This window comes from Pleurodeles waltl, chromosome 3_1 (genome assembly GCF_031143425.1).
Source record: "Pleurodeles waltl isolate 20211129_DDA chromosome 3_1, aPleWal1.hap1.20221129, whole genome shotgun sequence".
In the NCBI taxonomy this organism is placed as follows: domain Eukaryota; kingdom Metazoa; phylum Chordata; class Amphibia; order Caudata; family Salamandridae; genus Pleurodeles; species Pleurodeles waltl.
In genome coordinates, this window is record NC_090440.1 from 1,666,667,699 (window position 1) to 1,666,695,174 (window position 27,476).

A 27,476-nucleotide genomic window follows, 5' to 3' on the forward strand; every position below is an offset into this window, starting at 1 on the left:
AATCCCGGCAGGTCGGGAATGGCGACCCTGCTTGGAGCAGAGCTCGAGTCAGATATTCGCCGCAGAACGCTTCCGCCCGGCTGCCCGTCAGAAGCCATCTTGCTGCGAATGCCTCACGCGGCCGGGAGTGCAGCTTGTGGAACTGATGAGGTGAGCAGCACTGCACAGCAGCTCGCTGCCGCTAATCACAGGACTGAAGAAACACATACATCATCTGCCACATAGGTTGGCATTTCAAGTAAAAAACCTTCACATTGTGTAAGATGTTGGACAAATGATGACCATATGCATGTTTGTCTCGCTGCAGATGGCTCGGCCTCCTCGGCTGGGGAAAAGCTGAGCTAGCCTTTCCCCCCCTCTCCATCTCTCTCTCTCTCCACAGACACAGTTTAATATCGGTGACACAGTTTATGTCCTCTGCAAAAACAATAATGGAGAATAAGGTGACATAAATTATTTGCAAATCCTTTGACATATGCAGGGCATTGTCCTTGCAATAATCACCAGCAGTCTGTCAGTTTAAGATATGAACCGTGCCACAGCCGCTTTGTGTCATTGTGCGAAGCTTTCACATGGTGTATTTTCACAGATTTGTTCTTCTGAGAACTGCTGCAGCACACATCAAATTGCATTATGTTTAGTCATACGCGGTAAACATGACCGCGATTTAAAAGAAAGAGAACCGCGAGTAGACGGCAGCCCAGCGCGTGGATCAATTGGATTATATATATATATATATATATATATATATATATATATATATATATATCTCATAGTCAACCCTACTTACTATTTTTAAAGGGCCATTTTAGACAATTTAGCATAACTCAAAATATAGAAATGCTCTTTTAAAATGTATTATATTCATTTATAACACTCTTGTATAGAGCAGAGAGCAGACGCGACTTACGGGTATCGGAACGGTTTCCATAAAAGCTGTGTCACATGATCAGTTAATAAAAAAGAAAATACAGTTTAATTGGGAGACATAAGGTACAGTTATGCAGACTCAAATCAAGGATAGAGAAGTAGAAAAACAAGTGTCTGTTATCTGGAAAAGTGACCTGTACTTACAGAAATACTCAACGAGGCAACCAACGTGGAATCTCAGGTTTATGATGTTACCAGAATCAAAACTTGACTATCAGAAAACAGGGCTTACCAGAAGAAAAAAACCCACACACCAGCTTAATAAAATATTATGCCTAATTGTACAAATATTGTGAGTGTTTCTATTAATGTATTTTACACATTTCTCGGTTACTTTTTTGATTTAGAGCCACAAAAAGCCACCGTTCAAATATGGCCGCACAGTGAAAAATGATTATGCTACATGTTCTGCCTTACCAATTCAATTTCCACAGCGGCTGAAGGCACAGCCTTTGTAGTGGCTCAGTCTGTGGTAGTAGATAGAGCCTTTGAAAAACCTCAGGAAGAGGCTGGACGCTAAACAAAAGAGGCCACAAAAATATCTACTGCAGCGCTGGCTGGCCCTTACCACTGATGCTGTAGCCATTTAAATGTGTTGTGTTATTTGTATCCATATTATTATTTTGAAAGTGTGAATAATATACATAGTTGGCTGTTCGCAAAGATTACCCACATGTGCAGTTATTATAGGAGGATACAGTTTTCCAAAATATACTGTGCTGGGATGATGCTTTGATCAGCTCAGTTGTGTTACAGGACTTGTAGCTTCATATGTTTTAACATAAAGTGCATTGGTCACTAGTAAACATTTTCGTAAAGCAAATTAGAGTTGGTTGATCTAGAGCACTAGTAGATTTAAAGTTAGTGCACAATCCTATTTCTGTGCATTTTCCAAGTATGATGAGTTCAAAATAGAGTTTGCAGTGAGAAAAGGTACAGCAGAAGAACAGCAGCGTTTCACTTGCTAATCCAAAAACTGTTAAATGAATCACACACTCATACAGAATTTGGTAGGCACCACCACCCCTTTAAGAATGACTTTGCTTTGTTCTTTACACTCCCCTTGAGTGGTGTGGCTTTTGTGCTTAATGAACAAAAAATGTAATTTTAATGGCGCATGTACATTCCCAATCTTTTCTTGATCTGCCTTCTCTGTCAAATGTAGCTCTCACATGATCTACCTTTTCCCTCTTGAGATTCAGCTGGTATTTGAGGTAAAGCAAGATTCTCCAACACCGTGTCTTAGCTTGAGTACAGAAACTGGCCTGACCTGCCACACATCAGGTGTGAGGAGAGCAGACATTCATTTACTATTTCTGGTTTATGTTCTTTTATGCAGGGGTGTCCAAGCGTGGAATGGAGGAGGGTTTACTTTCGGTACCCTGTCATTTTTGCTTAGCATGTCACCACTATGATGGTCCAGAGCATTTGATTCCTTCCTGACATAGTGGTAGGGATAGTGACGAGTTAAACACATTTCTTAGGTGCTAGGATGTGTTTACTTGGTTCCACAGCTGCTACTTCTTCACTCACGTGTGTGGGATCCCCCAATGCTCCAAGACCCTGAGTTTCTCAGGCAGCAAAACAGGCATCGTATCAATGCATGTTTACTTTTTCAACCACCAAGGAAAGCACAGGGGCAGCTATGCCAAACACCAGCGTGGAAGGGAAACCCGTCTCACATCACTATACAGACAGTGATCTTCTAAGTGGACATTTTGCAAACCAAGGCTTTGGCTGAAGGCCCCTGCATAAGAAATCATAGGGATGTGGCCTGTTTTCAGTTCCTGATTGTTTCAGACATATGAGCATAAAGGGGGACCCCCTCAGATTTCTTTTAATGGTCGAACAAACACATGCACAACCCTACAGAACGGTTGTGCGATTGGAATGCCTCTGTATAACAGTCTCCATTTTCTTGCTCCTCCGAAAAGCATGCAAGTCTGCCAGTTTTTTGTAGCAATAATGGAGGAAACGAGAACCCACTGCTGGTGCCATTTAGCTTTCAGGAGAGAAGTCGGACTATAATGAGGTGCTGAAGTACAGCCCATCACTGGTAACTGTTCCCAAAGGAATATCACATACTGGGAGCATTGCACAGAAGCTGATGAAGAAGTCTTCAGTTCCACCATAAGAAGAAGCAGGTGGCTACTCCTCATATAGTCCAGTTATTTTGGAATGCCAACTGCACCTCTTTGGAAGTAGGGCTAGGGAGCACACCTCTGTAGCTATCCCACCTTCAGTCCTCAGTACATTGACCAGCCCTGGGTGGAGAACCTATAGTGCACTTAGAGCATTTCCAGTTTAGTTTGGCTATGATATGACCGGGAACTGCTGAAGAACTGCTGCAGTAAAGAGAGATTCGGGCATTGTACTTTGCTTTCCAGTACCAGACAACTGCACTGCTGAAGGCTTCTTTAAGGATACCTCACTTTATGGAATACTCACTCTGTTACAGGGGCACAGCTAATCATAGTGCAGCAGGTGTAGTGGCACGGAGGCAGGTTTGTAGGGTAATATCTTTTACTACCCAACCAGGGGCATGAGAACCAGTTTTATTCTTTCCTTTAGAGCCATGCCACTCTTGATACACTGGTGCCGTCTTGACCATCCATTTCTGTACCTTAGATGACATCCAGAAAGATCTCTCACTTCAGGTGCCCAGTGTTTAGAAAACAGCTACGCGTAGTTTTCCTGTAATAAATAGAGGAGTAGAGGTGTGAGAGCTATCAAATTAATAGGGAGAGCAGAGCTGGGCCAAGGGGGTGGCTTGGATCTTACAGCCTGTTCACGAGTTAAGCCCTTAAAATATTTCCTATGTAAATAATACACGAATCACATAAAATTATACAATCTCTTAAAAATTCAAAAATGTATTTCTTCACATGTGGAAGCTTTGACATTAATAGGACACATTATAATTGTGCACTGAAAAAATAGCACAATTAAGGGATTGGGTGAGCCACTCTAACCTGACATTGTCCAACTTCATGTCGTCTGACTGAGTGCTCACTTAGAAATCTAGTTTTGAGTCTGGGCAACTGTTTTTCACATGCGCTGCAATAGTGTTGTGCACTTATGAAACGCAATGTACTTATCAAAATATTAACTTTCATTATTAAAGCTGCAGTTCTTACACCGGACAGGCATTAAATTGTCAGAAGATTCCTTTTTCCAGTGTTTTTTTTGTAAATTTTGTTTTTGGGGGGGGGGGGCAGGCAGGCACCCAAGCGTCTGATATGAAACACTTCACTCCTGCTGTTCCTACTTCCCTGCTAAAAGTTACTGGGATTTTATGGCAACACCTGAAGCTCTAATTATGTACATACCCCTTTTAATCAACTTCTATAAGCAGCACAATACCATAGCAACTATAGAAGCCTGAAACCATACAACGTTCTGCCTTAAAATGAAACCTCTTTTAATGCTGCTTCTGGAAAGATAAGTCGCTTTTCTGTTTCTGATTTGGTGTGGCCATGTTTGTGGGTCTGGACCTGTGAGATTGTATTTGCATGTTTTGATCTGGACGGACAGTTATTTCGAGACTGGGAGTGGAGTTCGTCAGCTGTTACTTTCATACGTGATGCTCTTGTTTACTTGCGTACTGAAGCACGGTGAGCATGAAGCTGAATACCCTCTTCCTAGAATCGGGGCTGTATCCAAGTAGACGTATCCTGTAGAGCACATTTGCTTCAATTAGTGTGATGCTGTCTCCAGACTGACAGTAGAACTACTGTTAGTTTTAGTCCTGTTGGCCAGATACAACGTGCTTAGATATGTTTACATTCTAGAGCTGCCATTTTGTTATTTTCTTAATATAACGTTTTAATAGTATATAGAGCAAGTGTAATCCACAGCACTTTTATAGCAAGCATATCTGCTTCACATGTATATACACAAGGCACTAAAACCTTTTTGTATCCTGTGTCAGTACTTCAGCAGATCCCCAGTGAATGTAAATGACAGTAGTGGTGGGCACAGGCCAGGATCAGAGTGATATCAGAAGCTGGTATAAACACACACAACATATGAGATAGATAACAGGCAATGACTCATCCTCACCTTCATCCCTTGCATGTAAAGTTACAAGTTCACGCGTGTTTAAAACATATCTTCAGATGGATTCCCAAGAGCACCAGACGCACAGTCACTAAAGCCTAATCACCAGCAGGCTTGACTACAGCATCACACTCTGCCGAAATCCCCAACCACGTCCTCCATCGCCTTCAGACAATCCAGAATGTCACTGCTAGACTAGTCCTGGGCCTTCCTCCCCCTTGCGCACCCACAGCACTCACACACACACACATCTCCTCAGCGATCTACACTGGCTGCTTATACACAAACACTGCCAATTCATACTCCTCACTCATGCATGCAAGACACTGCATGACATTGGACCAGCATACCTCAACTCCCTCGTCCACTTCCACAAGCCCACCAGGCACCTACAGTCTGCCTCCCTCTCTCTAACACACACACACCACACATTCACAAAAGCAGAAACAAGTGCTGGCCTCCTCATACCTCACACCCTCAACATGGAACAACCTCCCCCTACACTTAAGGGCCTCCTCCACACTTCTGGAATTCCGTAAGAAGCTGAAAACCTAGCTCTTAAATGAATGACCCTGAAGATGATCTTCACACCTGCTCCAGGGCCTGGATACCCCTTGGGTGATTAGTCACACTTCACAAATCAATGTAACATAACATAACATCTTAAGCAAAGCAATCTGGCCTAAGATGGACAGTGGCAAGGAAACCAACGTCTTTAAGTCTTGGCTTGTCCTGTTAAGCAGTAGAGGTATATTGTTGTCCCAGTATGCCTACAGAGGAGAAATATATGTATCCCCACGTATTTCAATGTGTCACGGCAAAGCTGTGATAGCTTTCCTCAGGTGTCAGTTCCATCCTTGATAGAGACCGCTATAGAGTAGGACCAATCAACTACAAGACTAGAGGCAATGCTGAAGAGCTCCAGTATTTTCATCACCCGGTCTCTGTCACTGAGTAGAAGTGGAGGTAGAGCAGGATGTTATCTGTATATAAAGATATTAAAGCTGTCATTTTAGTTTGTTTTGATTAATGTGGTACTGTTTTGGTTATATTAGCTTTACAGTTGAGGGAATTAAGTAGGTTAGGCAAGTGCTGTTTTTTGAGTAGAGTTGTTGGGGTTAGTAGTTTAAGTAATTATCAACGCCATCACCAGGATCAGTGGTTTGTCAAGGGAGGAAATCAGACAGTTGATTACTAGTGATGTGAGGCTGGTTTTTGCTGGAGAGATCAACAGATACGAAAAAGGCAGGGTAGAAGACGGTTAGCATAGATGACCCAGGGTATGAACAGTTTTTTCTATGTCAGATTCAGAAAAATAGCATGGTAAATCAAGGCAGACTAATAAAAGGAGCAAGCTGGTAGCACAACAGTCTACTTAAAGTAAAAATCCTGTGATACAGTGTAGTGTACATTGTCTGATAATAGGAGAATCAACCACAGATCAAGGAATTTGGCAAGGGAAGGCACCTTCTAGGGGTGTGGCCAAGATGGCGGTCGGGTAGGATGCCTAGTGAATAGCTCCGTCTATGGCCCACATAATATCCTGCATATTCCTGCCCACCCAGTGCCCAGGTCGCCTGCAGCGACTACCAGATGCTAGGCAGTAAAGAGGAGCTTGAAAATGGTGTGATTGCCGCCGGAGATAACTGAGGCGACCCAAAGGTGTGACTCACGCTGGGCCGAGCGGGCCGAGGCGACGCCTTCACTACACACCAAATAAACCTCGAGGTACCCGAAGACGGGGCCGGGCGCGACCACGTGATGCAAGTCAAGTTAGGTCCAGAGGAGGAGAGCAGACCGGAGGCACGCTTCCTGAGCCTGGGCCGCAGGCTCGGCTGGAATCCCCAGCGGAGTAGGAGGAGTGCTGTGCACAAGGCCGGTGGAGAAAGGAGCTTGAGGTGGCACAGAAGATCCTACTGTGACAAAATCGGAACGCCGGAAAAGGAGAAAACGCGCATGAATGTCGGAGGCCTGGTGATGCGTCCTACTTTGCAGAGAGACACTGGGGTTGGGACGGACATCAGCACCTCGGCAGCGCGTTGCTGGACCTAAGACGAGGTTACTGGGGGCCTCATCAGATCGATAAGCGGGAGAATGCACGCCCTGCTTAGGGGCAAGACCACAGGGAAATACAAAAGCCCATGGAGAGCGGCCCTACCAAACCCAGAACCCAGATGAGGAGACTCCCGCGTGACAGAAGGGGCTAGCACGAAAACATAGCGACTGCTCCTGGACACCCTGACCACAATACACTGCCAGGTGGGAACAGTGGTAGACACCATCTAAGAGAGTGTTGGTGCTACCTGACTAAGTGCACACACAAGGCAGGGGCCAGATACTTGTAAGTGCCCACTCCCGGCACTGGTGAAGAGGGAGTCCGACGTGAGTGCAAACAGTATGTCTTAGAGGCACTGTGACCCCAGGTGAGAGACCTATGCAGCATTTCATCCCTCTGATGGCAAAAGAACGGATTATCCCTTGTGTGGAGCTACCCCTAGAGATCTCCTGATGGACAGCACAACTTGTCTCACAGAAGGCAATTTACATACCTCACAGGGTGCCTGAAGGCTGCACATGGAGAGACCGTACTGCTGGCCAAGTCTGCTGTGGCGCTGAACTCAGTGTCAAGGGTGTCTAAATCAATTGCACTCCGCACAGCAGTCACCAGCGCCCCACTGGTTAACCGGCGACACGTTGATTGTGTGCTGCAACAATATGGTGAAGCCTAAGCTCTCCAAACCCCAGCCACAAGATGGCCAAACCAAACTCACTCCTTGCTGATGCCAGAAGACGCCATATCTACGTTGAAACAAGTGGAATCTACGCTCACCGCTCATTCCTCGCAGTTTTCCTCTGGTACTGTCACTAAATTCTTCTCGATTGACAGAGCACATAGGATTCCGGGAAGGGCCCCCCACCTGGGGCTCCACCTCACCCACTAATTGCCAGGTTTCTAAATTACCGTGATCGAGACCTGATCCTACGGAGCTTTCAAGCACATGGCCCATGGCATTTTGAGGGCTCCACTGTCACAGCCTATCCGGACTTTACTGCGGAGGTTCACTGGCGGGGCTTCTATGTGAAAATCAAGTAGCGACTATGGGAATTGAACATTAAATAAGCACTGCTGTTCCCCACTAAGCTCTGAGTGGTGGACGAGGAGAAGACTCTTATTTTCCCTACACCTGATAATGCATGAATGTATGGACATGGATGAATGCTAAGGGGTTTGCACCACAATCAGTGGGTGGTATGGATGCAGGTGAATGGCTACTAGTAACTACACATCGTCGCTGACGTAATGGATCAAGACACAAACCCACCAAAACAAAAGCTGCGAAGGAGAGGGCTAAAGCACTAGAAGAGACCACGCAATATACAGCAAATACCTTTGCTATATTCCAGGAGAAACAGCACTCTGGTTCGGGCTTGAACACAGGGAGCTCCCACTCCACCTTACCAGGCCTGTTTAAGGGTCCTGTCATTTCGTCTCACACTGCAGACGAACTGTAACTGATTCACTCCAGGCCACCTACAATATCTAACCATGCCATGAGCGCCCAATGCAGGAACGAGCATTGCTGCAATGAATAGGAGCGCAGAAATGAAGAGCCAGGGCCGGACACCTGCGGGCTGCAAGGAGCTCTAGATTGACACTTGAGCTGGTCCCACCGCTCCCCCTGACCACTACTGAGAAGCTGGATGGGATTACACTTTCTAGGGCTGTGGCCGAAGGGTGCGACTCTGGCTGGAACTTTATGTCCTGACCCAGGTTATCCAAATGGACAGGTTTAGTCTCTATTTACTATTGGACCTACATGTGCTGTAATGTGAGGCATCGTGGTGGCATGGGCATAGACCTACCGCCTGAGAGGTTACTGTTAATTGTTTACTGGTTAGTTCAGATTATTTCATTTTCGCAGAGGATGAAGGGAAGAAGGCAGATAAGGGCAATGGAGACACAGGGCAAGAAGGTCTAGTCCTCACACATGCAGAGCAAGAACATTACATGGGATTGCACAGCAGGAAGGGAGGACACAAGTGGGACGTTTTGCTCCAAACTATATCGTAATGGGGGATCACACCACTGAGGACAGGCTAAATTACACCCTTATTACTTGGAATGTCAGTGGCATTGCTACGTCTGCTAAAAGATACAGAGTACACTCCTATCTTAAAGGGTACAAATTACCATCCTGCTGGAAACTCATCTCACTGAAGGTGAACTCTCAAACGTAAGTCTAAATGGTGAGGACAAATAAATGGCACGTCTTATTCGGCTTTCGCCAGCGGTGTATTAATCTGGGTAGCACCAGGGGTACCTTTCATATCTCACACACATACAGCAGATGCAGGAGGCCGAAATGTCATTGTGTAAGGGTTCCTAGACAGGGCACCCTTCGCGATTGTGGGGGTTTATGCCCCAATTTGTGCACAAGGGGACTTCTTCAACACACTTACACCAGCGGTCTTTGGTGACCCTCTGACCCCGTGCCTGTGGGGAGGGGATTTTAATTGCATTCCAGACGTGGAACTAGACCGATCGTTAACTCCGCTACGAAGGGCGGCGAGTAGAGGGGTGTCCCAACAACTGGGTACATGGATTACAAGCAGGGGGCTACATGATTTATGGTGCCTCAAACACCCATTAGAGAAGGAATACTCTTTTTATTCCCAAGTACATGACCTACACACCTGAATAGATTTGTTGTTGGGAACGATCGCCATGGGACAAAAAGTAACAAGGGTAGAATACCTTGCCAACACCTTATCTGATCACTGCACGTTACTACTAGTCCTCCAATGGGGAGCACCACAGATGGAACAATGGCCGTTACACAATCCGCCATCAATGATGTCTTTCGAGATTACTATCACACACTATATCAAGCGCCCCCGCGCCCCACACGTATGCAAGTGGAGGCTTTCATGTATGAAGCCCCTGTGTCCCGTCTTTCCCTAGCATAGGCAGCTGCACCAGAAGAACCTATCCAGATTGAAGAACTATGTGCAACTATAGCCCAAATGGCCTGAAATAAAATGCCGGGTACAGACGGCCTACCAAGAGAATGCTACGTGTCCTATTCAGCTCATCTCACCCAACCATTGCTAGAAGGTTTTCAAGAAACATGGACACAAGGAAAGCTACCGACCTCCCAATGTGAGGCGCTGATAGCGGTCTTACCCAAACAGGATGGGATCCCACGGACGTATCCCTGCTTAATCTTGACTGAAAAATATTGGTGAAAATACTAGCAAACAGACTACTTCCTTTTATCAAAACACTGGCCCATGAGGACCAAGCTGGGTTCATACCTGGCCTCAGCACCTTTCTCAACATTAGACGCCTTTTACTCAACATGCATCAGACCCCTCTGAGGCGCATTGCTGAGTTGCGGTGTCACTGTTCATTGAGAAAGCATTCAATACCATTAGCTGGGAGTTCCTATTCATTGTCCTCTGACATATGGGCTTTGGACACAAATTTTGGAAATGGATCCACACATTGTACACCAGGCCGATGGCAAGAGTGAAAATGGGACAACTTATAGCCAACAGCTTTCCGATCTCCAGGGGCACCAGACAGGACTGCCTACTTTCCCCTCTTTTATTTGCCCTGGCTATGGAACCCCTAGCTTGCCACCTGCGCGCGCAAGCGAGGGAATGGGGGATTCTGGATAGGGACCTTCATCACGTCATCTCATTATATGTGGATGAGGCACTAATATATCTCAGTGACATACATACCTCTTTAGCAGATGTGATGAACCTATTAGACACCTTTGGGGAATTGTCCGGTCTAAAGGTGAACTGGTCAAAGTCATGCTTGTTCCCACTGGCTCCGATTCCAAGATGCTAATTCTGCCCAGGCTGCTCTACTTTTTTGCATCCCTTCTTATTTGGCTCCCCAGGAGTTATTTCTGGGAATTGAACCGCCAACTACTGGAACTAATATGGGGACAAGGTAGGTGGCAGGTAGTCTTAACTGCAATCCAGCGCCCACTTGCTGAGGGAGGAATGGGCCCCAGATTTTGAACGTTATTATGCCGCAGCACAACTGCAATGGCCCCCTACACTGGCTCAGTAAATGCCAGAGCGAAGAGCCAAAGATGGTGAAGAAGATAATAGGTGACACTCCCATGTATGTGTGGTTAACAGACAGTACATGCCAACCACAGAGGGGATCTAGCCTAATGGGCAACGCTCGAAGATGCTGGGCTCAATTTGTAAGGAGCACACCCGCGTCCCTCCATACTCACCCCTGATTCTCATATCCCAGATGCCGGGAGGACCCCAACTAGCTGCGCTACATGACCTGACACCTTGGACTGCAGAAGGAATCACAACACTAGAGGATCTCTGAGGATGGTACTATAATGTCCTACACGGACACCATGGAGATTGCAGCCTTGCGACCAGGCCACTTCCTGACCTATCACGCCATCCGCCAACTAATACATGAAACATGGGGTACAGGCGATGCAGCACCACTGCAATCGCTGGTCTTGCATTTATTGCTCTCAGACGTCGGCCAGAAAAGAATTATATCACTACTATACATAGCACTACACACCAACACCAGCATGCTCATGGAGGGAGCACTCGCTAGGTGGAATGCTGTCTTCCCACAACAACTTAGGATACCAAAATGGGTGGTGCATGACGTCATGTGCTGGAGGTATCTCGTAATCCCCGATTGAGATTCACACAGCTTAACTACACTCACCAAGCCCACTTATCCCCACACTGCATTGGCCACATGTTCCGTAACTCAACACCTCAATGCCCACGATGCAGGCTAACAGCAACAGGATTTTATCACATGATATGGGAATACCTCCCCGTGCTAAATGCATGGCATTCAATTACCACCCAGATAGAAGAGATCAGAGAGCACCCACTAACTTCTACTCCTGAATCATGCCTATTAGTAATACGTCCCAGAACTAAGACAGACAAATATCTACACAGATTCATTGATTTGGCACTCGTTTTGGTCAAAAGGCAAATAGCCATGCAATGGAAAGCACCCACGCACCGGATACAATTAAGTGGTTCCACACAGTCTCGAGATGGGTGAAGACGGAGGCGAGAGTCTTGCACTCGTTGAGGGGCAAGGGCCAACTACATATGGGCTGTGAAAGCTGGGACACACTGGTGGCAAAATGGGAAGCTAAAGATGACACTTACCTAACGTGATAAGGGTCACATTGTACTAAAACATATCCTCAACCATATTTTCCCACCTAGTGATGGAACAGTGTCCTGCACATCACAAGTGTAGGGCTCAAATACATTACAAACTGCACCATAACACCCTGCATGTTGAATTCCGTAGAACAATTCTTCTTATCCCCGTACACATTAAACGCGCATTAGCTTATCTCTTCAACACCGTTAGACTTATTGAAGTCCAGGCAACAGGGTGAACTGCTTCTATGGGATTGTAATCTAAACTGTATGACACTTATGCATTCTGTTGTGTTTAGACGATTGCTCCTCGATGGAACGTACCCTACTTCCTCTCCCAGGACATTGTTCTGAAGTCTGCAAATGTTTATATTTGTTGTTCAATAAATCAATAGAAAGATTTTTTTTTTTTTTAAAGAGAAGGCACCTTCTGGAAGGGAACTAAAAGTTAGTGAAAAGACATTTATATATCAGATTAATTTTTGCAGAATGTTTTAGTGTTGCATGATTCTCATGATATGGATCTTTTGGCAATAGGGATGTAAATAAAGATGTGATCAGGGACCTATCCATAGGGTAGAGAAATATTTGAACTGGAGAAGGGTGGTCCATTGTCCCAGATCTAGAGAACAGTGGCCATCGGAACCATGTGGGTAAATAATTACGTAACCAAATAAGGAAAACTCTAGCGGCAGAGACAGAAATATTTTGCGGTCTGAAAGCTTAATACCGGTAATAGCTTGCCAAACCCATGAATCAACCTAGTCCAACCTTTGTATCTAATTAAAACTAGCAACTGAAACATGATCTTTTAAGTAAGCTGGGTTCCTTGAGAATCTTCTGGTGCTTTGACAAAGCTAGTCTCTGAATTCTCAGAGTCCTTCTCTCGGGTATCCATGCTGTTTTTCTTCCAAAAGTTGTTTTCATCTTCCACACTCTCACTTCCTTTTCCCCCTCCTGCTAGCCTTCTGTCTGTATAATGAGCTCCTAGTCATGTCTCAGGGTCTTCTATATGCTGTGTTTACTGTGTTTCTAAATTTCTTTACCACTTTAATCGTTTTTCTAAATTTAGACCACACATTTGTCCCTTACATGTACACCAATCTCTCTGGTAGCTTTCCTATCATCATAGCATTCTTTCCTCTTTTCTATAAAGCTAATTTCTTTTTTTGGGGTAGCAAAAAAACCAATGAACGTTTGACATCATTAAGCATTTCGTCCAAAACTTTTTCTTTTTGATCTTTTTCCTATCATCATAGCATTCCTTACTCTTTTCTATAAAGCTAGTTTATTTTTTCTCTGTTTATCCTCTATTGATACCATCAGACTTCCTTTACACCACCTCATTTATCCAGGAGCGGCTCGCGGCAAGTAGAAGGGGCGGGCGGGGGAGGGGATGGAAAGGCTATTGAAACAATTTTTTTTTAAAAGCACTTCCCTCAACACCACTCCGCTCCTGCTTCTCCTCGTTGCAGACAAAGGATCCCATTCTGCCGTGCAGCCAATCCTGACACCGCTCAAAGCAGCATCAGGATTGGCTGGGAGCCCAGCCGGGGCGATCTGAGGCAGACTGGGAGCCTGTGCAGGCTCTCTCCAGCCCAGCAACACAGTTGCTTATGAAGGAGCTGCCCCTGCCTTTATCTTGGAACCAAAGTGTTGTTCGGATTTCAACCAGAAAACAATTCAGAAGATGCATTACCTGTGGTTTTGCGTGGTACCATACAATATAACATTTGCCTCTTATGTAGTTCCTCCGCCACTCTAAACCATTAGCTCTTGCTCACTGAATACCTTTCTTTACTGTTTTTGGCCTCAGGATTACAAAACACATTTTTATGAACTACTCTAAATCCAGTTAGATTATCGTGCAGTTCCTTGTAGCAAATGTCTACCTCGTTCTCTGTTAGGATAAAAGAGGCTAAATCCTCACTTTGAAATACCTTTTCCAAAAACCTACTCGCACCCTTGAACTGATGTTTCACACACATTGGAACACCAGCCACATTGAAAACATATCTATCAATGCAAAGACATATGGTTTGGTGCGTTCGTCTTGAGTAGGCCAGTCAAATCTAAGTCTACATCATCTCAGAGGCCCTTCAGAATACTGTGGTGAAGCCTTGGTGGATGATGTCTCTTGTGAATGTTATCACTATCCTAGCTTTCTCTTCAGTGTGTTATTATTCTCTCTCCTTCTAAGTCTAACCCCTCCTACCAAAAACGAAGTCTGATCCTCATTTAATTTTTACTGAATCCTAGGGCTTTAAGTAAGGTGGGTTGTGCCCAGTCTCAGACCCAGCAGTAATTAAAAACTGACCTTAAAACATGTCCCTACCCGCCCCTATTCATATCCTTAACTTTACAGGCAAGACTTCAGGTTGAGTTCTCAACAATGATTGTAAAATTGGAATCCATATCAGCAATGCAGCCCCTGTTTACATCTCACATATTTTACGTCCTTAAGAATGTTGGCTTTTTCCAGGTGCTTTGTTTCTGTAGTTTGTGTATGCAAAATAAGATTATTTTATGTTGCATTATGTGAATTCCGTCACCTTTAGGTGTTAGAGTGTTTTCAGGGTCTGAAGGGATGAACATTACAGGGTACAATTGAGAGCTCTGGATTTAAGAATAAAGGCAGTGTCAGTTTCTCACACTGACCACCAGTGGGTCATAAAAGTGCTAAGACAACATGCTTGTCCAGTTCTTGTCATCTCTACAGAGCAGTGGTCATATATGTGCCAATTGTAATTACCATTTTGTGTGAAAGCGTGTGAAGTCGGCATACACAGCTATTCTAATATTGTCATCACGAAAGGAAAGGATGATATTGTTTACAGGTGTGTGCTTGTGTATGTGTGTACAAGATAGAGAATGGGCATAGTTAAGGGAAGGTGATGGAAGCACATGCAGAAGAACAGAGTGACAAAACAGTGATGAAGAGGAGCAGAGATGACGAGATGTAGATGGAGAATTTCAGAAAGAGGGTGCAAGTGACTAACATAGAATGAGCGACTGCAGAGGAAAGTGGTATGAAGGAGAGAACATAAGTAATTAACATAATTCAAGACCATTACCTCGTCCACAGACTTTATAATGTTTAATTCACAGCCTCATATTGTCAGATTTGAAACGTTTCCAGTTCTAATTATTCACTACATTATTGTTGTTACTTATCTACGTTGACACTGCTAACAAGCATTGGCTTGTTTTAAATATACGTTCATTATTGTATGATACGTCTGAAAGGAATAACAGAAAACTCACAAGGAGGCTCCCAAATACTTATCAGATGACATGACAAGCATAGCATTCTGGTTCGAATGGTTAAGGCCAAGACCTTAATTGCATATGCAATGCCTCTCGGAAGTGTTTCATAGTTAGGCTTCTTTGGCGACAGCCCTTTTTATGACCCCCCACCTCTTTCACCCTACATAAATCTGTACCACTCCGAAATGTCCTCATGTGCTTTACTAACCAATTTGCTGTTCAATAACTCAAGATATATTGATTTTGTTTCTCTGAACAATAAGTTTTTTTTTAGACAGCTTTTTCTTCACAAAACCCAACACTTTCTCCCAACATATTTTTGTCCCCCCCACCCACCCAGCCTTTTCCATCATTTGTTTGGTAATCTCCGACAGAGTAATATCTTTTTACATATCAACTTTACTTTCCCCTTCTGATATTATCCTGCTGGTAATCACAAAAACACTCTGTTGTAACCAATGCTCATCTTCAGCACCCTTTTGATTCAATACTTTGGTGCCTAACTTGGACATAATGTTTTGTCATAGGTGTTTTATTCTACAATGCGGGTGTATTTCTGCAAGTCTAACCCCTCTTTTGGAAAAAATCTTCCACAAGTTTGTGGCTAGATTTTACAGCCAATACTTCAACCATTTTTAGGTCAAGCATAGCAGCGACGTGTTGGTATGTATCTGGGAGTTTAACATGCCCACCGCACGGCCATCACTATTACTTGTTCGTGGGCTTGCCTTTCAAAAATCCTTTGTTTTCGTTGGTAACCACTTTACGTTTGTTCCTCCTTGGGGTGGTTTTGTAACCGCCTTGGCCATCGACCCTGTTACATGGATAATTGTACTTTTGCCGATAACTTTGAATACAAGTGAACTTCTTTTTCCTTTTTGTCTCTCTCCTTGCACGAATGGCCGGCACTTTGAATCAGCTCACTTATATCAACTGTTTTACTTTTTATTTTCAGTTTGTGTGGCAAGAAAAGTCCATTTAGTAATTTACAAAGCTGATAGCTCTACCTCGAGCAAATGAGAGACCCATTGCATTGCAAATGCCTGTTTAATTTGTTCATAACCTAATGAACTGTTAGCGCTTCCTCCTGTATTACAGAATAGTTAAATTCCACACCTATTAATGATCAAGAAGCAAATGCTTCTGTAATTCCATGTTTATGTTCTCCCTACTTTGGGCGTTTTCCCAGTGGGCTGGAAGGGTGGGGGCTGGCTTTTCAGCAGTGCTACAATATCAGCCCCTAGTAGCAAAAGAACAAAATCAGCAGTGCTTCATCCTAACTACCCCTTCCCCCTCCCCCACACATACACACACACAACCTCTCTGCGTCCTAGGGGCTGGTCTGACAAAATTGCCAGGGCTGCTTTGGGTTCCCAGTCCGCCCCTGGATCTTGTTCTCTCCCCAGATCTCTATTACCTGAAACTCATCCTCACATTTCTCTTCCTAAATAGATATCATATTTTACTTAAGTAAGTTCCTCATTGAATTAGGCTTTTATGACAGTTTCTCCACGAATCTTCAGCCATGCCTGGAAATCAGAGTAACTCTTCTTTGTTTTACGGCAATGTTAGTTTATGTTGTCTGTGCCAACTCTATTTTCATTTTGACTCCTCTTTCAGATATATAATGTCCCAAATAATACATCTTGTCCTTCCCAAAACAACATATTTCAGTCTGCAACATTAAAACATATTCTTCAAATCTTGCCAGTATCTTTCTAGCTCTTGTATTATATTCTTCTTACTATTTTCCAAAGATCGACAAATCATCCTGACAGTACCTACTCCCTTCAATGTCTCCCAGAACAGAAGTCAGGGCCTTTTGAAGCACCGAAGCTGCTGAAATAAGACCAAAACAGATCTCTGAAAAATGTATATGCTCACATTGATGTTCTAAACATTGTCAAGTCTTGCGACTAAATGTGAAGTTTGCATTGATGATATGCAGAAGCAAAATCAAGAATGGTAAAAATCTTTGCACCTGCTATCATTTACAGCATTCTGTGATGTTAGGTAGAAGATATGTATCTACAGCTGTATCTTTATTGAGATCTGTGCAGACTAATTTCACTGCTTGGCTTTCTCACCACTACCATAGTTGTCAACTATTCAGTGGCTTCTACCAGCAATATGACTACTGAGTCACAGATCATATCCAACATTGTTTTTATAAACTGAATCACTGACATTGACCGATAACCATCCAACTTTAGAAACTAGATGTTTGGCCACTTTACACAATTTGATTTTATGAATATATGACTTCAAAGAGCCCAACTTCTTGTCACTGCAGCAGGATATTTTTTCAGAATTCATACATTCCCTCTCAAGTTTGTGGGATGAAATTAAGACCCATGCACTCTCCAAATTCTTTCTGGTGGGGTCTATCTAAGATAGTGTCTCCTTTGAGAAAGACACATACCTTGCCTGCTACCATCCTTCCTGTGAATTCCAAAATTGCTTGAAAAATCCATTCATCTTTTAATGTCCTAGCCTAATAGTTGTCTTAGTCAACTTAATCACACTTTTGAACTGCTGGTTGTAAACATCTTCAGAAATTATTGATAATCTCCAGCATGCATCAAACATTTCATTTTTTATCTTCTAACAGTACCTGCTCTGATGAGTTCCCACCACACTTGCTTCCAATTTGCAATACAGTCTCATCATAAATATTGTTGGTTTTCTAGCCTGCTGAATAACTCCTGCAACCTCTACATCTATTACAAATGGCTTTCACTGTGGGACAATCTCTGCTGCTGGCCGAGTGATCTATTACTCCCTACCTAAAGCATTGTCCACTGGTCTGGTGAGCAGGTAATGTCATGTCTGAAAAGCTAATGGAAATTCACTGGTTGATTTTTGTCCATGAACCCTTGGCGAATGTAAAATATATGCAGTGAGTGCCATTTGCATTTACAGAGAACAAGACTCTTGAAGACCCTGCATGGGTTTCTGCAGGGAAAGAAGCATTTAAACCAGTGCAAATGTGCAGGCTTAATAGAGAGGGAAGTGTGTGAGCTCACCAATATTTTCGAACAGCACAGACTCTGTGTACATCAGTTTACAATAGACACACCAATCTCTGTCTGTTACGGGGCCATATAAAATTTGACAGAGGAAGCACCTGGTGTTAGCGGCCTTTCAATCGTATATTGCTGGATGTCCCTGCTAACCTCTGGGACACTGATTAGCTTTAGTACTTGTATATCATCACAAGGGAAAGCGTGTTTTGTTTCACCATTTAGGCACAATAAATCTGATTCGCAAAGTCTATTGTGTACCTGGTAGGTTCCTTCTGTCAAAATAATTTGGATGTTTTTAAGTGTTTGATTTCTTCTGCTGCTTTCATCATTGTTTAACAGGGGCATGCAGATATTATTCCATAGAATTGGTGCATATCTTGACCTTGTCCCTTCTTTGTAGGAACGAAGCTCTAAGCCTGAAATGTGCTCCCAGCAGCAGGGACTGATGAATTACTGTTCACTGATCTGCTTGCTTAGTCAGTGATCGTCAACTCAGGCATTTCATTGGTCCAAATCCTGAGAGATAACATCAGTCTGATAGGCCTAGCTGCTATGCAAGTAGATTGAAAAAGTATTCAGTGGAGTAAAATCTTTGCAATTGCAAAATGTATATCGGTGCACTGTGTGCACTGCCTACCACAAAAGCTGGGATCTAGTCAAAGATTTTGAATTTTAATTTGGATCTTTGTAACACTAAACTCCATTATGACAATGATGTGCAAGAAAGAAGAAAGGCTCATCACTACGTTTGTTCCTACCCAGTTTCGGATGCTACATTTTACCCGAGTTCAACAGATTTGAATTAGAAGGACTTACCACCTCCTTGTGGAAATGTACCTCTGGTCACTGAGAGTATTGTATCTTTTTTTGTTGAACGTAAAGTGCACAATGTTTGATGAACTATCTGTTTTTTATGTCTGACTGTAGAAGAAGAGTAATGATTGTAGGTTGATGACTGTTCAAGGAGTTTTTTTAATGCTGTTTTTTCTTGATCCTGCTTACAATTCTAGTGATTGTATTGTGCACCCATTATAGCCAACATATGTTTTAATGATGCCTGATAACAGTGCAAGGCATTAGCCTACGTAGCTCCAAACATGACCCTTTCATTAACAGAAATACATGGGTCTCTTACCAAAGGACTGCTCCTATTATACAGTCTTATGTAGACATGTCCGCTGTGCATCCTCTCATTTATGTTCCTTCAGAAATGGGCAAGTCTGCCCTTACCCACTAGAGTTTCAACTGCAGTAATGGCTACAATGTGCTAGATTTCAACAGCAAACGAAGAATCTAGATCCAATGCCGCATATCAACTTCTTTGTGGAATCCTAAACAAAAGCTTGTGAATTTTGTTTACCATTTAAGCACAATGTACTCAATTCCCAAAGTCCATTGTAGACCTGACTTCTGTTTCTCTCTGGTCAATGTAAGTCTACATTTAGATAACGAAATTCATTGAGGTGTTTAGTTAGGGAATATTTAGGGCCTGATTTAGTTCTTGGCTGATTTAGTTCTTCCCATCTGCCAAAATATAAATCCCATTATATCCTATGGGATTTATATATCAGCGGACAGGATATCCATCACCGTTGTGACGGAGTAACCCCTCCGCCTAGAACTAAATCAGGCCCTTAATGTGCATTATGCAAAGTTGTTCCTTTGTTATTCTGTCTGCTAGGAAAGTGTAGAATAACAATATTCCGTTCTTTAAAATCTCTAATGAACCACTGCTTAATTCCACCTGCTCAGCATGGTTATTTTTTTGGTGATGCAAGGAACGCCCTGACCGGGCTCTGAGATTGGGGCTAGGATTATAAATACAATAGCAGAATTGTTGATTTCTTATATCAACTTCTCTGGCCTTGGCTACTTCTCATCTGGGCAGATTTCCCTTTACTCTCAGTCATCATGTAACCTTCCTCGATGCTTCACAGGACCAATCCAATCTAAGAGCCAAACTAGATCTAGTACAATGTCATCAGTGTGAGCCCGAAATCCTTTAAATTGGGCAGGTCACATGACCATGCACTACTTTTCCACCTCATTATTATAAGTCTGTCACTCAAGAAATGTCTTACACAAGTATATAAATGTCTGGTTACTAAGCCTTTTTTACATTGATTTTGCCTACAGTTGCATCAGACCATACAACTATTTAGTACCATACCATAGTTAATATACTAACCACTGATTTTTTATGGCATTTAGGTGCATTTGTGCCACAAAAGGAAGTGTAAAGTTCACCATTACCCATACACAGGTCTTCTGGTTTTCAGTTGAAGCCAATTGTAACCACTTAAACACCATCAAAGGTAATATTTGCTTTTCACCAGAAACCAGAAAAGTGATTTTGCTGCTGTTTTAGTGCTTTGACACCTTCTGGTGTCAAACAGTTTAAGTGCAGCCCTACCACTAAGTTCTTTTCTGTGTAGATGTTCCCACTATGACCCACTGTGGTCATGGTAAACCACTTACTATACCTGTGCCATTCACAGGGTCCCTGGATCCTCAGAACTTATGTCACTTCCATTTGTGAGTCTGAGTCAACTTATTCCATTTCAGGTCACCGTATGTTGCTGGACAGTTTCCATTAGGTTCGTGTTGAACTCAGAACAGTGTGTCATTTCATTGCAAGCGGAATCTCCATGAGGTTATATTTCATTGACAGCGTTTTCCTTTCTCTTAGCTCTGGTATCAGGATTCTATGTACAGATAACTCCAGAATGAATGTCCTCCCATAAAACATTGTACCAAAGACTCCTGCTTCTAGGTTTACTAAATGATGATCTAAAAAGAAAACCTATATGAACCGCATGGTTTCTCACATAATGATCAGGGGCCATATCATGAACATCTTCAGTGCCGATTCGTAGGCCCAGTTGGGGTTTGTGCACCAGTTTTGCCATTATAGTGCTGCTTTTAACACATACATAAACTCAGAAAACCTGCAAGTTTCAGTATGAGCTGTAGACAGTACTGCTTGGAAACATAAAGAGGCAATCATTGTAATGTGTTTCCAAGTATTGGTTGCAAACTGTGCAATTTTAGTAGAACAGCTGCATAGACTTATTCTGACCCTGCACACTCAAGTAGGACACATTTATGACGCATTCCCAGGATCACCAAGTTCATCTTGTGTTCCTACTTCCTTCATGTCAAAATGAGTCTTCAAATTTATGGTGCTGAAACAAGGCTTGACACTTAGCAATATCACTTGTATGCCGTATGACTGCATTTGATAGAAACATATTGAGCTGTGTGTTCCTTTCCCCTCCATACTCCCCACCTCCACAAGATGGAAAAGGCGCTACAACTGTGCACGCTACGCAGAACACAAAGGTGAAGTCTTACTGCAGTTCTCACACATGCTCAGCAGGAACACAGCCTGACTCTGCTTTCAAATAAAAAAGTTCTCATAATTTGTAAAACTCCATGCTAAATTGTACTTATGCTGATTTTCACATAAGCACAAAATGCCATAACTAACTTAATTCATTGTGTGAACTGCACAGGCAAATGGCTCAAGGCATCTTGCAGATTATTAAGTTTCTTTACTACCTCTGCTGCTTCTCTATACAACAAAGCAGTTTGCTATCAACAAATTCCCTATAGAAGCGTATTAATTCCTTATCAGTCTTCTTCTCCCTTGTGACCAGGCAGAGTAGAAATAAGTCCAGGTCAGACACTAATAATACATGTATTAGCCCTGTTCTTTCTTGGTATCTTGAGACAAAGGAAAGGACAGTGTAATACTGACTTGCAATAACAGAGCACTAAGCACCCCACAATATATATTTCAAGTTCCAAGTAGAAAATCTTCATTCAGCTGATATTTTCCATTTCTTTAAAGTACAGCACAGGAGGATAACATGTTAAATGCCCCCTATGAAGCTCTTATATATTACAATCCAATATTAATTAAATAAACACATATCTCCATCCGTGCACAGGCTTGACATGGTGTGAGATGTAGCTACTGAAAAGAGAGGTTTGGGTACCAAGAAATCAGACAAGCACTCGGATGAAACAATGAGACATGATTTGAAAGAGCAGATACAAGGAAAAGAAGCAAAGAAAGCAGTTAGCAGCAAGAAAGAGTAGAGGAGTTATTCACAATGCGAATGAAGAAGAAAGGAATTAAAACACATTTTTATAAGCACTTTAAAAACACAATTGCCATGATTTTCTGCAGAACATAGAAAGAGTAAGTAGTGATAACAGATTTTACACTTTTTGAAAACACCGAAAACAACCCATCAGAATTCACAACAAATACAAATTGAAAACCGGAAAGCCGACCCACAACCCTCGTTTACATGTAACCTTGGTTTATATTTTCATTAAGAGTCTAAAGCACTAAAACACTCCGGTAAACATAAAAAATTATATCATTTATTGTATATCATATATTTTAAAGATAGCATTGTACACTATAAGACATATCTCATAATTCCCTTATCTGATTTGCAATGGATGAGTATTATACACATTAAAAGCACCTAGTGCCTAATTTAGAATTGTTCTGCATTATTTGACATTTGTAGATTCCCACGACCTTGAGGAATATGAAGAACAGATCATTTCAGTCATCCACAGCGCTTTGACCTGATATGTCCTCATAGACCACCACCATGGCCAAGAAACGTTAGGAGAACATCAGTGACAATTTGTGTACCTGTCCTTTACTTTTATTCCCATTTACCTAGTTTTGCCTTGCTTCATTTGCTCTTTTCTACCCCTTATTAAATCTGTCAATATTTTCAGATTTGTGCTTGCATACATGTTGGTACTTCTAACCAAATCTGTTCATTTTTAAAGGGAAGATGAAATCCAGGATGCAGGATGTCCTGCTGGAATCTGAAAAGGTCACAGCTTTCCAATTTTACCAAAGATCCAAGTTTCTTCCTGTAAAACGCTTCTTTAACTCGCCCTATAGTTAGCACTTTTTATAAATGTTAGTTACAACAATTTGCCAGTCCTTCGCCTCAGAGCCATTAACAAAGGGTTCTCCGTGAGGTACCAGACCCCAGCAAACTGTTGTAATTTCCCATCTTGAACCTGTATCTGAGTGTGCAGTGCCTCCTGCGCCACAGCAGCCCCTAATAATCACACACACAGAATAACAGCAGCATGGACGATTGAGATGAAGACTTCAATAATTTAAGCATTTCTGAGGAACTTGAGTTCCACTGGATTTCTGAATGAACTTGCAGAAAATACCGTGCTAGTCAACTTCATTTAGGAAGTGGTGTATGACAGTAACGCGCTCACAGGAAGTCAGCTTTCTTTGTGTTAGGCATTTAAAATAGGAATGGCAACTGTATGAATATGTATGGCAAATGTAATTAGTGTATTCAAAGCACTAATCAAAAATAATTCAAATTGATGCCTCCTTCTGAGCAAAATGCTGTAGAAACACTATGCTAGACCATGCAAAGTTTACAGTAGGCAGACAGGATGTAGAAAATCAGCCTTGAGCTAGTTTTCATTCAGATAGTAGAGTCCCTGATATTATTATTGAGATATCAATGTAGGGCAAGGCCATGATATGCCTAGATGTAAAGTAAAAAAGACAGAGATCATGGAACAGACAAAAATTAATGGCATATTAGGTCTAGGGTGAATTAAAAAAGTAATTGCAAAAAGGTCAATGGAACTGAGGTAAGTGTATGAGCCGGGATCTATGAATGACAGTTAAGTCATCCGGTTTGTTTAAAATTACATCATGACTACAGAATGGAAAAAATGGACAGCGGGTACGCGTTATGCAGACTAAAAACGTAAGATGAAAATTATATGCGGACTAGTGTAGCTGAGCGGGCTACCTCGATGTGCAGGAGTGTATACACGAGCAAGTATCGTGAAACACTGGTGTTTCCATGGTAGATGGCCACCAATGGAAATGTATAAAGAAATAGGCACGTCTTTGTAGTGAAAGGAACACAGTTAGCTAAAATCCAAAGGACGGGAAGCTGTGAAAGTAAGAGCCGATCTGCACAGAACGCTTAGAGCAGCTCGGTGTAGTTACGCAAAGCAGGTAATACGAAGTGCAAATGACTACAAAAGAGCGAACAAGAGAAACAGGTAGTTCCTAATTGTTAACGTGTGAGACAAATTACAATAACGTGCACGGGAGGATTACCTCCGAAAGCCGGTTCACGACTCGCAGTTGAAGTGAGGTTACGCGTGGTGTGTAAGAAATACCCTTTATAAAGAAGTGTCACAAACATTGACAAAGGACAGTTAAGAGAGGAGAAGAAGAGAAAGGAAAAAAGGCGGGTGCCATATTGGAATGGCTCCGATCCAGCCGAAGTGATATGCATTCCGGTCAGTGGTTTCATGGAGGGACAGCAAAGGTCAACGGATGGATTAAAGAAAAAAATATATATGATGATACGTCATACAGGCACAGAGCATGAAATATATTTCAAGAGTACATTAAATGGCATAATATTTGTTATGTAGGAAAAACATAATGATAAGAACATGTACAGGAAAGCACAGATAATCATATTTGTACAGTACAGTTCTGGTATGGTGAGAAACATATGAAATGTATACCAGGTAGAAGAATATTTTCTTATGTCAAGAAAACAACATTAAAATTTACATTGCAAGAGATGTTGAGAATAGGTTGGCTAGATAATAGTTTTTGTCGGACAAAGAGACACTGGTATTGACATAAGTGATGAATCAGAGAAAGACATGCAAATCCTTTTCAATGTTAAGTCCCTCCTCCACAGCCCTGAGTTTAATAATCCAACTACTTTGAGACACCTCAAGATCAAGGTTTTGTTGCCACCCCTAGGTGGGTTGTTCACCACATCTATCCCATGTGCAGTAATGCCTAAGATCTCTCGTTGTCCGTGGGTGATGTTGTAATGTGTTGCAAAGGGATAGTTTGTGTTGTTTGTACGAATAGCCCTAATGTGTTCTTGAATTCTCTCTTATAGGTGTCTGATTGTACTATCCACATAGATGTGTCCACATATGCATATTAGACAGTACACAACAAACTTAGTGTTACAGTTTATGAATTTACAAATTTTGTGCGTGACCAGTGTGTTGTACTGAAAGTTGAATATCTTGTCTTTTATAAAGCAGCAAATATTGCAATGGCCACATTTATAAGAGCCGTGCGGAGGTTGGGGTAGCCATCTGTTGGTGTCTTCTGGTGGTGTGAAGCTATGGCAAAGGTAATCCTGTAAAGTGCGGCCTCTGCTATAGGTGATACTCAGTTTGTCAGTGCGGCCTTTGTGTAGAGTGTTGTCAGCTAAAAGAAAAGACCAATGTTTCTGTACAATTCTGTGTACCTGTGTGCTCAAGGCATTGTGTGTAATGATTAGTGATAGTTTATTATGAGTGTTCTCCTTTTGTGGTGTAGTTAGTAGATCTGCTCGTTTCATTTTCTTAATTTTGTTGCTGGCTTGTTGGAGAAGGTTAGGGTGGTAGCCCCTCTGAGAGAAGCGTTGTTTCATTTGTTGGAGTTCTTCTAGAAAAACATCATCCTCACTGCAATTGCGTCTAATTCTGGTGCTCTCACCAAAGGGAATGGCTCTGATTTGTGAGATCGAATGAGAGCTAGTAGCATGCAGCAAGGCATTGCAGGCTGTAGGTTTTTTTAAAAGCTTGGAACAAATCCTGTTGTGTTTGATATACAATGTTAAGTCTAAAAAATGGACTGATGTTGAACTGTATTCATGAGTAAAATTGATTTTGTACATATTTGAATTGAGATGTTGAAAAAATAAATTAAGAAGAGGTGTATCACCAGACCAAAAAAGAAGTATATCGTCAATGTATCTACCCCAGCATAGGATATGTTGTGTCAGTTCAGAAGGGCAGTCTTTCCAGAGATGCATTTTTTCAAAGTAACCCATGTATAAATTAGCAAAGGACGGTGAGAATTTTGCTCCCATGGCTACTCCTTGTATCTGACGATACCAAGTGCCATTGTGTAGAAAGATGTTATTGTCTAAGACAGTTTGAATGAAATCCATCAGCATGTTAGAATGTTCAAGTAAGGTGGCATCACGTGTGTCTAAAAAATGTTGGATGGCGATCAGTCCTTCTGTCCTGTTAATGCTAGGGTATAATGAGGCGACATTTAGAGTCACTAGAAAATTGCTGGATGTTTATCGTATTCTTCTGTGTCTACCAATTAGACCTACAGCCTTGAAAAAGTCCATGTGACGAAACACGTGTCGGCTGTTCACAGATCATACTTTGTCTACAAGGAATAAAACCTCCTTCAATCACTACACAGTGTCTGGACTCTGAACTTTTTTTCTCCACTTTGGACTGACTTTTTGGACTACTTTGGTGTGCCCTGGCATTCTTTGACTTTGCTCCAGCTCTGATTGGTGATCCGATCAGTGCGCCGACACCCGTGGTGGTTGGGTGTTTGTACCAGGTTGGCACCCCCAACAATTGCTTTGAACTTGAACTACTGAGTCATTCATGTGAATTCGGATGTGCGAACATTTAGCATTAACCACTATTTCTGTTTGTCTTTTGTATTTGAGCTACAAGAACGCTGTATTTTTTATTTCAACTAAACTCGAAGCCCTGGCAGAGTTTCCACTAAATCTCTTTTGGTGGTACTTTTTCCATCCGGTTACTAATTGTATGCTGGTGGCATCTTAATTGGTGGCAGATAGCTGTATGTAAAGTACCGTGAGAAACTTAATAATTGGGATTCTAAAGCCACTCGTCTGGCCAAGATGGAAGCGTTCTGCTGACCACTGTAGCCTGCCCTGGGAGCTTTTTAACATTGAAGCGTGTATAAGTGTGGGAACACCAGTGCCTTGGACAGAGAGCGAAAAGTGGAGGCTCCGGTGATGGTAAAAGCGGTGCTTCCTCATCTTTTACCCTCTAACCTAGCTGGGAAGTGTCACAGCCCCCTTGACTGCGATTCTTAGACTGCTGATAGCATTGGCCATTTCTAGTGCACTCTCGGGGTGAGAACCTGGATAACCAGGAGGGTGTTCTTTTGGATGG

At 42.5% G+C, this 27,476-nt stretch overlaps 1 long non-coding RNA gene across 1 annotated transcript; it reads right to left on the reverse strand.

Moving 5' to 3' along the window:
• Positions 1–953: 953 nt before the first annotated feature.
• LOC138285466 (uncharacterized) lies at positions 954–24,658 on the reverse strand. The gene is made up of 2 exons (XR_011201596.1): positions 24,619–24,658; positions 954–3,624 (listed from the first exon to the last, which is right to left on the reverse strand). It is a non-coding gene; the product is annotated as an uncharacterized lncRNA (long non-coding RNA).
• Positions 24,659–27,476: the final 2,818 nt, after the last annotated feature.